Source organism: Peromyscus eremicus, chromosome 1, assembly GCF_949786415.1.
Source record: "Peromyscus eremicus chromosome 1, PerEre_H2_v1, whole genome shotgun sequence".
Lineage (NCBI taxonomy): Eukaryota > Metazoa > Chordata > Mammalia > Rodentia > Cricetidae > Peromyscus > Peromyscus eremicus.
The window spans coordinates 85,798,309-85,815,323 of record NC_081416.1 but is presented as its reverse complement, the minus strand read 5'-3'; the positions used below and the strand labels follow the sequence as shown (position 1 = coordinate 85,815,323).

General features: G+C 43.7%; 1 protein-coding gene and 1 long non-coding RNA gene across 2 annotated transcripts in view; one reads left to right on the top strand and one right to left on the bottom strand.

The window, feature by feature from the left end:
* Pik3c2a (phosphatidylinositol-4-phosphate 3-kinase catalytic subunit type 2 alpha) overlaps positions 1-3,474 on the bottom strand; it is a 111,519-nt gene extending 108,045 nt beyond the window's left edge. The window contains exon 1 of the mRNA XM_059268351.1: positions 3,327-3,474. The gene's annotated coding sequence lies outside the window, so the exon portion shown is untranslated. The remainder of the gene's footprint in view (positions 1-3,326) is intronic.
* A 215-nt stretch (positions 3,475-3,689) lies between these two features.
* Positions 3,690-4,340, top strand: LOC131915271 (uncharacterized). Its single transcript, XR_009380310.1, has 2 exons — positions 3,690-4,072; positions 4,167-4,340. It is a non-coding gene; the product is annotated as an uncharacterized LOC131915271 (long non-coding RNA).
* The last annotated feature ends 12,675 nt before the right edge of the window (positions 4,341-17,015 follow it).

The window sequence follows — 17,015 nt, the reverse complement described above, 5'->3', positions numbered from 1 at the left end:
TAGCACCCCTCCAAAGCTCAGGTAATACTGAGGAAGAGAGGTTGAAAGAATATAAGAGCCAGAGTATAGGAAAGAATGCTGTAAAACAGTCTTGAGGACATGACATGGCTGCTGCAACCATTAAGAACAGAAGCAATGCCACAAGACCTGCATAAGACCGGGCCCATTAATGTTCCATCATAGATTGGGAAGGGAACTTTAAGCCCACCCCACTCTCAAGGAGCTATAGGAATGGTTTCTAGGGCTGGGGAAGTCATATTCCTCAGTGGTGCAACCCCTGGATAGCAGCCTCTACTCAAGTAAATAACCACCCATCCATGTTCATGCAAACACCCTAATTAAAATTTTCTACAAAAGGGAAAAAGGAGGACATGAAAGTAGTTGGGAGGAAGAAGAGGTTCACTGGGAAGAGATAAAAGAGGATAACAGGGGAGGGGGTGGAAATATCAAAGTATATTACATACATATATGAAATTGAAACTTTAAATCAAGAAATAACATTGCAAAAAAGATACCAGGTATACATAAATTCACAAAATAAAGATCCACGGCCAGATGTGGTGGTGCACGCCGCCTTTAATCTCAGCACACAGGAGGCAGAGGCAGGTGGTTCTCTGTGAGTTCAAGGCCAGCCTGGTCTACATGGTGAGTTCTAGGAGAGCCAGGGATACACAGAGAGAGCCTCTCTGAAAACAACAACAAAAGCAAGCAAGCAAGCAAACAAAAACGTGATTCCCACATAAGCAAGGAAAATTAAGAGGTTTCCTTTACCTCAACCATAATCCTATGAACAACATAAAAGACACCTATTTGGGGCAGTATTTCCAAATGAGACCATGATTCCCACTAAAAGAACATTGTATATGAATATTATCAAATAAATACCAGTTATTAAGCACTTTTCTCAATTACCTTACCACTTGGAGGTAATGGAAAAGAATTTAGGACCTGATCACTTTTACCCATCCTGCCCTCATTAATAGAAAACTCATTCTGTAAGCCTCAATTTGAGCATAATCTTTCTCATCAGAGCCCACCCAGAAGATCACATCCTTCTTAGCACTTTGAATCCACCACTGTCTTTATAACTACAGTGTTAGAACTTGCTAAACTGTCTTTCCAGGTAGACTGGACAACTTCTACTTTGCTTTCTTTCTCTCTTCTCCTCATTCCCCAGTTTCTGAGGGTGTGTTTGTGGCCCAAATCAGTTACAACTGTCAAATGAAACCACCAAACTAAGTGGTAAGAGTGTTTGCTTAAGCCCTGGGTTCATTTCTTAGTATGGGGACACGGACACACACGGACACACACACACACACACACACACATCATTTGCCTGTCTTAAATTTCTTTTGGGAATATGACAAATTAGTAAAACAGATTAAGTTGTCTTATCAAAGCAAGACAAATTACAACTTCATTCTGAAAGTACTGAGAATCAAACCCAGGGCCTTGTGGTAGGCAAGCACTAATTCTTAGCTACACACTCAGCTCACAAAGCTTTGTTGTTTTGCTTTGGTTCTATGTTTGGGGACAGGGTCTCCTATAGCTCAGGCTCATCTCTACAGGTGTGATGCTAAAGCATTTTAAGGAAGTGCTTCGCACCTCTCCTGATCTCAGGGATTGGTCTGATCTCTGATAAGAGAAAACTCTGAGCTCTTAGAAATCAGACTGTCTTGAGGTACAAATTTACTAATTGAATGTGCTACTTACTACATACAAAACAATGTGTCAGATTTACTCCTGGGCACAGAAATGTACACAGCATCATTAAACTGAATGGAAAATTTGAAACCTTAAATAGAAGAAGCAACAATCATACACTCAATACACAACTGATTTCAGAAAGTTAGTTGTTTCTAAAATCCTGAAAGCAAACATGCCAACCTTTATGCTCTGTGAAACTGAAAAAAGTCTGGGACGATTAAAGTATGACTGCAAATTAAACTGCAAGCAACATGTACACAAAGCAAATATAACAGAACATTTTCTTCTTTCTATTATTATTTTATTGACAGTGTCTCACTAGGTAGCCTAGGCTGGCCTTAAATTTGACCCTCCTACCATAGCTCTGCAATGCAGGCAAGTACTGCAAATTACAGAGTGCACCACCATGCCCAAGACAGCGGACGATTTCCCAAGACAAACTGCTTCTGAGTTAAGTTTAGTCAACACTGATGGAATTTGTGGAAGCTCTCTATATACTTTGTACCTATGTTAAAATCACTTGGGAACTAAGTTTAAGCTAACAAATATCTCTTTATCAATTACAGTGCTTTCCAGTGCTCAAAACACTGAATGTCAAACACGCAGACAGTTTCAAAAATTTGAAAATCTAAACCAAGGCACTTCAGGGTAGTTTGTAACCTTGAATAACCACACCGACTCCAACTACAGCAGCGCTGCCGAACAGTTTCTTGTGGAGACTGAACCATCATCAGGGAGGAAAGAGTACAAAGTCTTCCTTGGAATCAGTGTTCCAGGACCTCTGTGCAGCCTCTCTTCCATACACTATTTCACTAACCCTCTAAGAATAGTTGGTTTTTGTTTTGTTTTCCTGTGATGTTCCCATACATTCAATAATTTTTCCCAAGGCAGTTTTTCTCCTAACACCCACCTGGAAAGATTTTGAGATACTCTTTAACAAGTAATCTTGTTCAAACAGAGAAGCTTCCTTCGTGTTACTCAATTCAAACACCCACTGTCTAAAATAAAAATAAAATAATTAGAATTCCACCTTCTATCAAGACAACACAGGGAAAGAACTACCGTGTGTACTCTCCACCTCTTCAACTATTTCTTGTTCTCCAGTCACTTAGGAAGAGTTAAATATTCTCACTCTAATGCCTTCCCAGAAAGATGATGCGCTAAAATACACATAAATATTATTGCATTCCCAAAGCAAGTAGAGTCTGGATTTTTGTTTTAAGGTAAGGAGGTGAAGGGTCCCAGGAAAAGAAAAAGAACCACCCGAGGCTCCAAAGACAGAGCTGGGTGAGGAGGAAGAGGCCATAGCAGAAGTTCAATAGCCACTCTCCAGAACAGTCTGGAGCGGAGACCGGGACCCGCCGCCGCAGCTCCCTCACTGTCCCGGAGACCGTGGGGTGGCTTCCCCTCCCCCTGAGGGACAGCAGCGCCCTGCGGCTCGCGACAAAGGGGCCTGGCGCGGGGCTCTGGCGACCGCCGGGTGGGGGACGGGGGCCCGAGGAACGAGTCAGAGAGGATGGAGCGACCAAGGGGCACCGCGGCCGCGGTCCCTCCCCTCTGGGTCCCTCGGCGGCCGCGCAGCGCCAGGCCCCGCTCCACACGCACCCGCCGCCCCTCACCTCACGCTGCGGGAGCCTCGGTCTCCACCGCAACCCGAGCCTTCGCGCCTTCCAGGGTCCGAGCCATGTTTTTCCCCCGCCTCAGCTGGCTCAGCCGGCCGCGGAGGAGAGCTTCGACTGACTCCGCGGCCAGCCGAGCACTGCACGTCACTTCCGATGGCTCAAGCACCGCCCCCCATGCTTGGGAGCTTTGGGATTGGCTGACGCGGACGGCCTACCTGAGGTGGTGGGCGGGGCGCAGGCGGGGCCCGCGAGGCAGCCGCGGCGAGGTTGCGGGCTGGAGTAGTTGCCCCGGGGAATGGGTGTCTGGTCGCGGCCTGTGGCCTCTCGGAGAGGGTACCCTGGGACCCCCCCCCCCCCCCCCGGCCCGCCTCGGGCTCGCAAGCGCCCTTTGTTCCCGGGCCCTCTCGAGGCACTGCGCGCCGACGACCTCTGGCCTGCCTTCCGCTGCCTGGTTTGCGATCTTGGCCCCAGGCCGCCCGGAGATGAGTTTGGATTGGAAAGATAGAAAAGAACAGTCAAGACGAAATCTTTCATTCCCTCCAGCATTTATCGCGGGCGTTCAGGTGCTTCGAAGTTTGTAATTAGCAGCTCATCACGTGGGACCTGCAAAGGGCTGGATGGGTGCCGCGTCCTCGTCGGTGTTTGCTGACAGCCTTGCCTCGGCCAGGTGAGGAAGGCAGCCTGGTAATAACAGCGCTCGGCCAGACATCACACCCAAGCCCCATAGTAATCATACCTTTCTGGTGAGCAGCGAATGGAATTGTGCTTGTAAGCGTTTAGCCCTCTGCTGTCTGGTTCAAAACTGAAGCAGATGAGAAAATTATTCCCGTTTTACAGGTTGCAAAAGAGGACAGTCGGTAACTATTGAGGAGAGGGATGGCAAAATAAACTGGCAGCGTCTCCTCGAGTTTGAAATATAAAAGCTTATTCCCAACGTTCTCTCCTTTCCTATAGTAGGGAAGGAGAGACCTCTGATCGTTTCGTTTAAATAAACATGCTTGCACTTCTGGAGATTGGATGAAGTTTTACTTTAAGGGGAAACCAAGAGAGAGAATGTGGCATCTGAGTCCAAGCTGAGGCTAAGGCAGGAGATTACTTAAATTCAGCAGTTCAGAACCTGTCTCAAAAAAGAAGAAAAAAATAAAAATAGGACTGAGACTAGCTCAGTGGTGGTGCACCTAACTAGCATGTGCGAGGTCTAGGTTCAATCTCTAGCACTAGCTAAGCAAAACAAAAAGTTATTCTACAGGGAAGTCTGGGAGCAACTTCTGGTCTGGACCACCTTCCCAGTCCCAAGCTCTCCACCAACCCCACCTTCCTCTGTACATGGGCACTTCCAAGCAAGCTTACACACCCCAGAAGAATGTCCCTTAGGAATCTGCTCAGCTCCACAGCATTGTTCTGCTTTATCTTCTGATCAAAGGAGGAATTTATACACTTGGCAGCTCTTCCTCAAGATTTAAAAGGGTGAGGAAAAGGAATTCTCTCAGGACTGGCTTCCTACCTTCTGCTGGAGAATGGAGTGTGCCTTTAGCAAAGAAAACACTGAGTCCTCTCTCTTCTCTCCTCCTCCTCATTCTCTCTCTCTCTCTCTCTCTCTCTCTCTCTCTCTCTCTCTTCCTCCTCCTCCTCTCTCCTCCTCCTCCTCTCTCCTCCTCCTCTTCTTCTCCTTCTCCTCCTTCATCTTTCTTCCTCTCCCCCTCTCCCCTCTCCCCCCTCTCCTCTCTCCCCCTCTCCCCCCTCTCCTCTCTCTCCCCTCTCCCTCTCCCTCCTCTCCTCTCTCCTCTCCCCTCTCTGGAAGGGAAGGAGGGAGAAATTTTTCCTCTGGATCCCAGTAGCTGGCCCTGGTCTGAGTCAAATCCTTGTTGAAGTTCTGACTTTTTTTTGTTTGTTTGTTTATTATGACTTTCGTGTGGTCCTACTGGTAGGCTCTGATCACCTAGGAAGTGCCAATAGACTGAAAAGGCAAAGATTTAGGTGGCTTCCAAAAAAGGCAGAATTGCAAATTGCTAGGTGTCAAGAAGCTGAGCTAGTAGCCCTCTCTTAGCCGTCCCGCTCTGGCTGACAATGGCACCTGATGAGGGTTAAACATTGTGAACACAGACCGGTGAGAGGAAGTGCAAACCCCTGCTGCTGTCATTTGAAACCAGTCAGAGACTAGCTAGAAGCTGCTCTCTCCCCCGGCTTCAGTTTTAAGACTGGGAAGTAGGAAGAAAAAAGAACTGAGGGGGGTAGCATTACATTTTAAACTGCTCCAACCTTAACTTCCCACAGAGAACTTTATAGCACCCACAAACTTCTTCCAGTACCAAATGAGAAATGGGGAACCTTTCTCTTTTACCATCTGTGAAAAGAATGGCTGACATTTATTGAGCATTTCCTGAAACCAGACCCTGTTTTTAGTGTTTTGTATTATCTTACTGAATCCCTCCTGCAACCTGAATGAAAAGGGGCTGTAGCTAGAGTTTTCCTGCCTGGCCCACAGTCAGGGCAAATCTCTCTAACCTGCCAGTCCCACAGCCTCTCAGACCCAACCAAGTAAACACAGAGACTTATATTGGTTACAAACTGTATGGCCGTGGCAGGCTGCTTGCTAACTGTTCTTATAGCTTAAATTAATCCATTTCCATAAATCTATACCTTGCCACATGGCTTGTGGCTTACTGGGATCTTCACATGCGGCTTGTCATGGTGGTGGCTGGCAGTGTCTCTCTGACTCAGCCTTCCACTTCCCAGAATTCTCTTCTCTGCTTGTCCCGCCTATCCTTCCTGCCTGGCTACTGGCCAATCAGTGTTTTATTTACTAACCAATCAGAGCAACACATTTGACATACAGAACATCCCACAGCACTTCCCCTTTTCTTTTCTTAAAAAGGAAGGTTTTAACCTTTATACAACTCCAAAGTCAGCTTGGTATATTTAGGAATTTGGGCGTAGCTTCTCTTACTACTTCCTGCTGGAGGGGGGGCGCTGTATCTTATGGGGACACAAAGAATATTTTAGGATTATGGAGTAGTCCATGAGGGTGTATCATCTGAGCCAGTTGCCTTGAAACCGTTCTGGATGTTGGATCATCTGGGCCATGGTGTCATCAGAGACCTTTCAGGGGGTCTTGGCTGGTCAAACCTGATGTATCTTAATCTGGAACAAATCCATAGCCTCTGGATTTCTGTGGGAACAAAAGCAGAATCTCCTTTCCAAAGCAACATATCCTTATATCCAAATTTTGAAGTCAAGGTACCTTTAAAATATACATTTTGGCATAACTCAACAGCTTTTACAATCAAATGTTTTTCTGCAGTTAAAAATCCCAAAGACAACACAATCCAGATTCTCTGTGTAATATTCATCTTCACGTGGCTTATTTTTTATATTAATTTTACTGTCTCTTTAAAGACTTTATTTTTTAAAACTATATATTTGTTTCTATAACTCTATATATCACCTTTTTTGTCTCTTTCAAGCCTATGTATCGTTTTACACACATTGTAAACTATTACATCTGAATCTGTCTGATTGTGAATCTATTGCCTTAAACTGCAGCAGCTGTGGCTGCTGGCTCCGCCCACCTCAGCTTCCCAACATGGCATGGTATTTTACCACCAGCTCTGGGAGCTATCGTGGGTCTATGTTTTTATCCAAGCAGCGTATAGCCCAGAAACCTCTTTTTTTGTTTTGTACCTGCAAAGGCTAAATCCACCACGCAGCTTAATGTGCCACTTGCAGAGGACTCATTCCCGCCATACTGCAGGTCGAGCGCTAGGAACTCACCAGTAGCTCAAACCGGCAGCTGCCGCTCATTTGAGAGAGACAATTAGGAACTGTTTTTAGCTCCGTTTTAGAAGATTTTTTCAGGTTTTAGGTGGAAACTCTTGCCCCACGTTGGGCGCCAAATGTAGATGTAACCAACCGTCTTATTAAATAAGAAACACAGAGCCGATTCAGAGAAGAAAGCCAAGAGGTCAGAACTAAGAGCCTTACCCTTCCTGCTTCAGCAATCCTGCTTCAGCCAAGAGAGCTCTTCGAAAAGGGGGCCTGCTTCCTGTGTGTATGTCTTTAAATAATCTAGCTGTTCTGCCTTCTCATTGGTTGTAAACCTAAACACGTGACTGCCTTGTCACTGCCTGTATGTACCGCCTTCCAGGTCCTTAAAGGCGTGCGCCACCACCGCCACGCACTTGCTATGGCTCTAAAACTCTGACCCCCAGGCAACTTTATTTATTAACATACAATTAAAATCACATTTCAGTACAAGTAAAATACCACCACAAGGGGCCATTATTATAGCCTTGAATTATAGTGGAGTACTTTGAGGACCAGAGAGAAAAGCAAATTGCCCAAAGCCACACAGCTATTAAATAATAGAGTCCAAATGCAGATCTTACCACGTAGCCCAACCTCTTCAACCTCTCACTGCCCCTAAAAATTAACCAAAGAGCTTTAAAAAGCCATTAATAGTCAGGCATGGGGGTGCACACCTCAAAGCCCAGCACTCAGCAGACAGAGGCAAAAGGATCCCCAAGTTGGAAGCCCCTTATCTGTATATAAAGATTCTGACCAGCCTGGGCTACATAGCAAGACTCTACCTCAAACAAACAAGGCCACTGATAAGTAGTTCTATTGCCTGTTCCTTCCATAATGCTGTATTCCAACCACACGGGAAGATTCCACTGTGGGACTGTACTGTAAAATTTTTAAGTTGTGGTCCCTGCTGGGCAATGGTGACCCACACCTATGAACCCAGTACTTGAGAGATAGAGGCTAGAGTTCAATACCTAGGCTACCCAGTAAAACTGAGCCTCAAAATAAATAAATAAATAAATAAAAATTAAAAGGGCTGGAGATGTAGCTCAGTGGCATATCACTTGCCTTGCATGTATAAGACCCTGGGTTCCAATCCTAGCTCGATTTTTTTTTTTAGCTCGATTTTTTTTAAAGTTATGTCTGTATTCAGAAATCATCGCCCATGGCAAATACCATTGACACAGATAAATAACACTCAGAATATTAAATTTGTAAACAATAAAAGTATATGAAGTTTGTCGAGGTAATAAGAAATGTTTGCCTTAATTAAAAAAAAAAAGCAGGGGGAGGTGGGTGGGTGAGGGAACATAGGGAGAATATGCTGATCCCTTACCTCTATATTATATGTCAAACACAGCTCTGTGCTGAGGATACACTGGGCAACAAGACAGTGTTTCTCTGTCTTTAGAGTTTGGAGTGCATGGGAAACAAACACTAAATACCCAATTAAGCAATCATTTACTCCCAATTGTGATAAGCAGTATGAAGGAAAATTACAGTGTTCTTTGGTTTAGAATGGAAAGCAGGAAGGCATTCTGTAGGAAGTGACATTGGGCCCAGTAGAAATTAAGGAGGTTGGGCATGGTGACACACACATGTAATCTCAGCACTTAGAAAATGGAGGCAGGAGAATCAGAAGTTCCATGCCAGCCTTGGCTACAAAATAAGACCAGCCTGAGTTACCCGGGACATGATCTCATGTTTTGGGTTGTGAGCCTAGCCTTTAACACAACTGGGTCATCTCTCCAGCCTGAGAGCCTATCTCAAAAGGTGAGAGGGGAGAGAAAGAAATTGAAGGGGACAAAGAGAAACCTACACAGAGGGAACTGTGTGCGAAGACACTGAGGGAGCGAGAGTCAGCAGAGGAACGGAAAGGCCAGTGTCGTTATAATGGGAATAAGAGGGAAGTGGCATTTCCCTGGTGAGACAAGCAAGCATCTCATGCTGGGTCTCAGAGACAGTGTTAAAACTTGAGGTCTTGTCAAATGATAGTATACACTGTAATCTCAGCATGTGGGAAGTGGAGGCAGAAGGCTGAGGAGTTAAAGGCCAGCCTGGGTTACAACCAACTTTGTCTCAAGACAAACAATTTGGGGACTGGAGAGGTGGCTCAGTGGTTAAGAGTATGTATTCCTCTGCTCAATCATACCACAAAGATACATCCTCAACTATGTTCATAGCAGCATTATTCGTAATAGCCAGAACCTGGAAACAACCTAGATGCCCCTCAACTGAAGAGTGGATTAAGAAAAAGTGGTACATATACACAATGGAATACTACTCAGCAGTAAAAAACAATGACATCATGAAACTTGCAGGCAAATGGAACTAGAAAATATCATCCTGAGTGAGGTAACCCAGACTCAGAAGGGCAAACATGGTATGTACACACTCATAAGTGGATACTAGATATAAAGCAAAGAACAATCAGACTGCAACCCACAGAACCAGGGAGGCTACCTAGCAGGGGGGACCCTAGGATGACTGTGGCTTATAATAAGTTTTGGTTTTGCCCAATCACTGGGCAAGCTTTAGTGAAACATTTCACTAAGGATAAGAATTTGTACTGTATCAAGCTGATGAAAGAAAATGTTGGCTGTACTTTCAGGAGGGAGACTAAAATCTTTTTAGATTATGGACCAGCCTATAGAAAAATGTCTGCCGTAAATCAAACAGTGAAGGGGAAGATGAATAGGAATCTCACTTACACAACTTAAGTAAAACATAGCTCTCTGAACAGATGAAGATAGGTTTCTTCTGTATCCCAGAATCTAATCAATATTTGTATGTATAATTCGGCTATTATTTGGCTCAAAAGGACTTATTGGGAAATGTTATCATTTTTACTATTTTCTACAGAGAAAATATTTTCTAGTTTCAAATAACTCTGGACTTTTGAATTATAACCTGTTTTTATGTCCAAGCTATCTGTGTATTATTTCTCCTGCAGTTGTACATAGAATGTTTTTACATTAAAAAAAGGACAAATATAATAGAATTGTATTACATGAAATATATAGAATATACAAATTCATAGAGACAGAAAGATTAGACATTATCTCAAGATGAAGAAGAGATGAATATAGAGCAATGATTTCCTAAGTACAGAATCTCTGTTTTGTATGATGGAAAAGCCCCACAAATGGACAGTAGTATCAGGACATAATGTCATGAATGTAATAAATTAATAGAATTAGTGTAATGAATATTATAAATATAGTTATTGAATGAATACTGTGAATGTAATCAATGAATACCACAAATGTAATCAATATCATGAGTGTAATTAATGAATATCATGAGTGTAATTAAAAAAAAAAAAGAGTATGTATTCCTCTTCCAGAGGACTTGAGTTCAGTTCTCAGTACACATGTCAGACAGCTCACAATTGCCAGTAACTCAAGCTCCAGGAGATACGATACCTTTGGTCTTTTTTAGGTATCCATACACACAGAGCATAGACTCATGCAGAAAGAAAACAAAACACCATGTAATTTAAAACTTTTAAAAATGAAACGAAATTTTGAAAAATTAGCTGGGAGTAGTGGCATAAGCCTTTGATCTCAACACTAGGGAAGCAGAAACAGATGGATTTTGGAGTTTTAAGCCAGCCTAGTCTAAATAGTGAGTTACCAGCCAACCAGGCATAGTGAGACCCTGTGGATTTCAAGCTTTCAAATAATCAGGGTTGGCCGGGCGGTAGTGGCGCACGCCTTTAATCCCAGCACTCGGGAGGCAGAGCCAGGCGGATCTCTGTGAGTTCGAGGCCAGCCTGTGCTACCAAGTGAGTTCCAGGAGAGGCACAAAGCTACACAGAGAAACCCTGTCTCGAAAAACCAAAAAAAACAAAAACAAAAAAACAAAAACAAAAACAAAACAAAACAAAAAAACAAATAATCAGGGTTGTATTTTTTGAAGACTTCATGGAGTGGTAGGAAAAGGCCCTAGTTGGGAGCTGGAGAGGTTCAAGTAGCCTACCTTGGGAATTAGAATATCTGTCTTTGGACTTTGCATAAGACACAGTCAATACTAAGCCAGCTGAGCCAGGGTTCCTGTTTTTGGAGACAATCGAGTTTCGGGGAGTGACTTAGATGGGTAGCATGGGATGAACATTAATAGAGATCTGTGCAAATAACCTTGGAAGCTCAAGAGAGATATGCAGGGAAGATGGGGGTTTGTTAGTTATCTGTGGCCTTTGTGTCTATTTACTCCCTACCTAAGCAGACAAAAGGAACAAGCCTTTCATATTCATAGTTTCTTTGGGTCAGGATGGTAAGCATCGCTCAGATTGGTGCTTCAGCTGTCAGTCTCATTTAGTGGCTTAGATGGGGGGAGACAAAATCAAAGTTCACTTCAGGAGGCAGTGAGAAGGCCTCTGCACAGGGCTGGCTCCCCTAGGATCAGTACAAGTTTAAGGCCACAGGACTATTCAACAAGTTCTAGAAAAGACAGGGATACCTATCAAGATATTTTGTCACAAAAACAGTGAAGTATAAGAGAACAAGACTATGTGAGGAAACCAGTACTTTTGCGGTATCCTGTCACTTCTTCTATACTGTATATCCTTATGAGTGGATAAGCATGGTCCATACTCAATGGAAAGAGAACACGCAAAGATGGGAAAACCAGGAGGGGATTATGCACAGATCACTGGGATTCAACAAGTGTTCTGAACCACTGAGCCATCTCTCCAATTTCTTCTTTTAAGGACATCAAAGGGATTTTCTCTTCTCTCTCTCTCTCTCTCTCTCTCTCTCTCTCTCTCTCTCTCTCTCTCTCTCTCTCTCCTCTCTCTCTCTCCCAGGTTTTGTGTGTGTGTTGTCTGCATGTATGTCTGTGCACCACCTGTGTGCTTGCTGCCTGCAGAGGTCAGATCCCTTGGAACTGGAGTTTCAGATGGTAAATGAGCTTCCATGTGGGTACTGGGAATGGAACCAGAGTCCTCTGCAGGAACAGTATGTGCTCTTAACTACTGAGCCATCTCTGCTGTGGGATGGTCTGTATGTCAAGTGTGTTGCCGATTGGTCAATAAATAAATCACTGATTGGCCAGTGGCCAGGCAGGAAGTATAGGCGGGACAAGGAGGAGAATAAAGCTGGGAAGTGGAAGGCTGAGTCAGAGAGACACTGCCAGCCGCCACGATGACAAACAGCATGTGAAGATGCCGGTAAGCCACGAGCCACGTGGCAAGGTATAGATTTATAGAAATGGATTAATTTAAGCTGTAAGAAAAGTTAGAAAGAAGCCTGCCATGGCCATACAGTTTGTAACCAATATAAGTCTCTGTGTTTACTTGGTTGGGTCTGAGCGGCTGTGGGACTGGCAGGTGAGAGAGATTTGTCCTGACTGTGGGCCAGGCAGGAAAACTCTAGTTATACATCTCTTTAGGCTCTGTAAGGGATTTTTCTTGATTAGGGTATTTGAAGTGCGAAGGCCCACCTTAAGTGTGGGGTGTACCTTCTGATGTCAGCCAGATAAAAGGAGGTCCTGGAGGAAAACTTTGCATTTTCCCTGCTTGTCTTTTTGCCTTTCTGCCATGCTGGCAAGTTCATCTACCCAGTGCATCTCGCTGCTGTTGTTGCTGCCATGGCCATCCTTTCTAGACTCTGGGACCCAGCTTTTTCAGCCTTCCAACACAGACTGAAGACCAGTGGCTCTTTAGGAACCCTCTTGGCTTTCAGCATTAGACTGGGACTGCTGAAACATCCAGTGTCTCAGCCTCCCCGATAAGTTGTTGGATTGCCCAAACCATATCATTTAAGCCAATCTAATAAATCACCTTTTATTTTAAAAGTTTTAGGAAACATTTTTACTGTGTGTGGGGGTGTGTGTTTGTATGTATGTGTGCCCACACATGTATAGTGCATGTGTGGAGGTCAAAGGACAATGTGTGAGTCCTGTAGCTCAATCTCAGGTTATCAAGCTTGGCAGCAAGTGCCTTTTCCCAATGAGCCATCTCATTAGTCCAAATCCCCCTTTTAATATATGTATGTTACGTAGGATAAATGTATTCTCTTGGTTTTGTTCATCTAGAGAGCCCTGATTAATACACAAATTTAATGTCTATCAACAGGGAAATGGATTGAATCAGTTATACTCTACTATGAAATAGAATAATATGACGTAATGTTAAAAGGATGCACTTATCAGGCTGGTGAGATAGCTTTCTCAGGTAAAGGTGCTTGCAGCACATGCCTGAAGATTTCAGTTCAAACCCTGAAGCCTATGTAAAGGGAGGGAAAGAAATGAATCCACAAAGTTGTTCTCTGACTTCACACATGTGCAGTGGCATGTGCAGCACACACACACATACACACACTCACACACATTTTTAAATTTTAAAGTCTGGGAGGTTGGTAATTGAGGCATGAAGTATATTTAGATTACAGAGGACATGTTTGTCTACAAGCTCAATGATCAACAGAAATGAAGATAAAACACCAACAGTGCAGGACTCTTGTGTGCTAGACCTGATACAAGGTTGCAGTGGGATTTTTATCAGTCCTTCAAGGACTTGTTTCCAACAAAGTCCTGCTGTTAAATTCAACTGAGTTCAGTAATTGCTAACCGAGGGTTGAGGTTATGAGTTGTTGATAGAGGGCTGGAGAGATGACTCAGAGGTTAACAGCACTTGTTCTTTCAGAGGACTCAGGTTTGATTCCCAGCACCACATGGTAGCTCACAACCATTCATACCTCCAGTTCCAGGGGGTCTTCTAACGTCCTTATAACATACAGGCTTGCAGGCAAAACAATCACACATACAATAAAATGAATAGGGTTTTTTTTTTAATTTAAATATTTGTGATGAATAGTTTTTTGTTTGTTTGGTGGTTTTGTGGTACTGTTGGTCAAACCTAGAGCCTTAATCCTTAGAAGGCTGAGGCAGGACTACCATGAGTTCAAGGCCAGCCTGTATTAAGCAAGCACCAGGACAGTCTGAACTAAATGGCAAACTCCTCTTGCATTAATGACAAAAAATTTTCTGAGCCTTGTGCATGCTAGGCAAGTGTTCTACCCCTGAGCTAGTTAAAGCTCTTGAAGTTTGTAGACTTCTCACACGATTATATTAATAGAATTTAACCCATATGATGGGTCCTATGTAAGATGAATTGCTAAACGGTCTTATTAATAAAAAAAACCCAGAGCCAGATATTGGGGTTAAAACCTGAGAGATCAGAAAAGCAGAAAGAAGCCAGCCACGTTCTCACCACTTGGAGCTCCTCAGCCAAAGAGACCTGCTTCCTGTATACTCACGCCTATGTCTTTCTGTTCTGCATCTCACTTCCTCTCTCTGCCCAGCTACATCATTTCCTCTTCCTGCCCAGTTCTGTCACTTTCTGTCTGTCTGAACAGACCTCCAGATCTTTATGGTTAGTGCTGGGATTAAAGGTATGTACCACTATGCCTGGCTCTGTTCCCAGTGTGGCCTTGAACTCACAAAGATCCAGATGGATCTTTGCCTTCCACGTAATAGGATTAAAGGAGTGTGCTAATATTGCTTGACCTCTATGTTTACTATAGTGGCTGGCTTTTTCCCCTGATCCTCAGATAAACTTTATTAGCGTGAAGAATATATTGGGGACACAATACATCACCATAGTTCTAATTTTTAATGGCAAGGTACAGTCACTGTGGTTGGCTGTAATGTCTCCATTTTCTCAAGTCCTGATTCTGTTTCCTTGGCTTAATCTTTAAAAACCTCCCATCTTGGGGTTGGGGATTTAGCTCAGTGGTAGAGTGCTTGCCTAGCAAGTGCAAGGCCCTGGGTTCGATTCTCAGCCCTGAAATTAAAAAAAACAAAACAAAACAAAAAAAAACCAAAAAACCAAAAAAAAAAAAACCTCCCATCTTTTAAAAAATACGAATGGGTGTTTCCCTGGCATGCTTGTTGGTGCACTACTTGTATGCCTGGTGTCCAGGCCCGAAGAGGGCATCAGTCTCCTGTAACTGGAGTTCTAGTTGCAAGTCATTATGTGGGTGCTGGGAACTAAACCCAGGACTCTGGAACAGCAGCCAGCACTCTTACCTGCTGAACTATCTCTCTAGCCCCGTTACTCCATTCTTAATGTTTTCAATTAGTTTTATAATTATAGTTCTGTCTAGTGAGTTCTGACTGTTCACCATCATATATACAGATTCCATTCAAAGCTTAATTGTTTTTATTTTGAGATTATGTGATGTAGCTCAGGCTGACCTTGCTCTCTTTGGGTAGCCATGGATGACCTTGCATTTCTGAACTTTGTGTATTTATTTATAGATAGGATCTCTTATTTCCCAGGCTGGCCCCAAACTCCTCATTATATAGCCAAGGATGACCTTGAACCCCTGATCTTCCTGCCTCTACTACCCTAGTGCTATGATTATAGGCATGTGCCATCATGCCCAGTTTTTATATGGTTCTAGGGTTCAAACCCAGGACCTTATATGGTAGGCAAGCACTCTACCAACTGAGCTACATCCCTAGCTGTCCTGAACTTCTGACTCCACCTCCCTAATGCTGGAATTACAGCAGCCCTAGCCAACCATAAGGTTTTTATCATTAGTATTGTTTCTGCCAGACATGATCATAACCTTTCTGAAAGTAGGAACCAAAGTTCAAAACTCTTCCCATCTCACAGCTCCCTAATTCACCCTCCTCTCCATTCAAAACCCTGCATGCATATATGTCATCCCATTTCCTTTTTGCATTTTAGCCATGGTGCTAATGGAAGGTAAGAGAACAGCTTGTGGGAGTTGCTTCTCTCCTTCCACCATTTGGGTCCTGGGGATCGACCTCAGGCTTGTCGGATCTGTGGCAAGCACCCTTACCTGTTGAGCCATCTCACCAGCCTCCACAGTCTCTCTTGAACATGTTTTTGTTTTCATTTTTATTTATGTATAAGTGTCTGTATTAGTATATGCCACATATATGCAGATGCAGGTGGAGGCCAGTGAAGGGTGTTTGATCCCCTGAAGCTAGAGTTGCAGGTGGTTGTGAGCTGTCCCATGTAGGTGCTTGGGATAGAACTCTGGTTCTCTTTAAGGGCAGAATGAGCCCTTACCTGCTAAGCCGTTCCTCCAGGGCCCTATTCTTTTTTGACATAACATGCCTTCTCTGCTTCCTATTATAACAGAACTCCAAAGAATCACCTATGCTTGCTGACTGCTTTCTCACCCTAGTGGGCCTCATCCCCTACACATCCTGAGATGTCTTTTAAGACCCTGTCTTTCTGGACCACTCAGCAACTTTTGATTTTGTGACCACTTCTGGAGGCTTCTAGGATTCTAGGGTCACCTAGCTGTTCCTGCTCCTCCTCTTCCTCATATACTGGCTAGTTAATTCTATTTTGTTTTTTAGTACTAGGGATTGACTGAGGCACATATGCTAGAGAAGTCAGCCAATGAGCTAGCCCAGCCCTCCTTTTTGAAATGTTGAGACAAAGTCTTTCTATATGTCCCAGGTTGTCCTTGAACTCATGATTTTCAGCTACTCTCTTGGGTAGCTGAGGTTATAGGCATTCACCACCATACCAAGCTTCTCTGCTTCCCTGTGTCATTTGTCAGCTCCTTCTTCTTCATCAAACCTTTGATGGTAGGTGGGCTCTGAAGACTTAGGTTGAAACTTTTTTCCGCATCAAGTCCCATGGTTTTAAGTACCACGTCTGGATCAATGATGCTAAAATCTGTATAACCAGTCCCTAACATCTCTGAACTCCCTTCTGTAACTGTCTACTCTGTATTGTATTTGGATGCTTGGTACTGGTACATGCCTGTAATCCCAGCACTCAGAAGAGTAAAACACAAAGATAGCTGTGAGCTTGAGATTGCTGTGAGCTGGAAGCCAGGCTACATGAGATCTAGTTTCAAAAACAATGACAAAAAAAAAAAAAAAAAAAAAAAA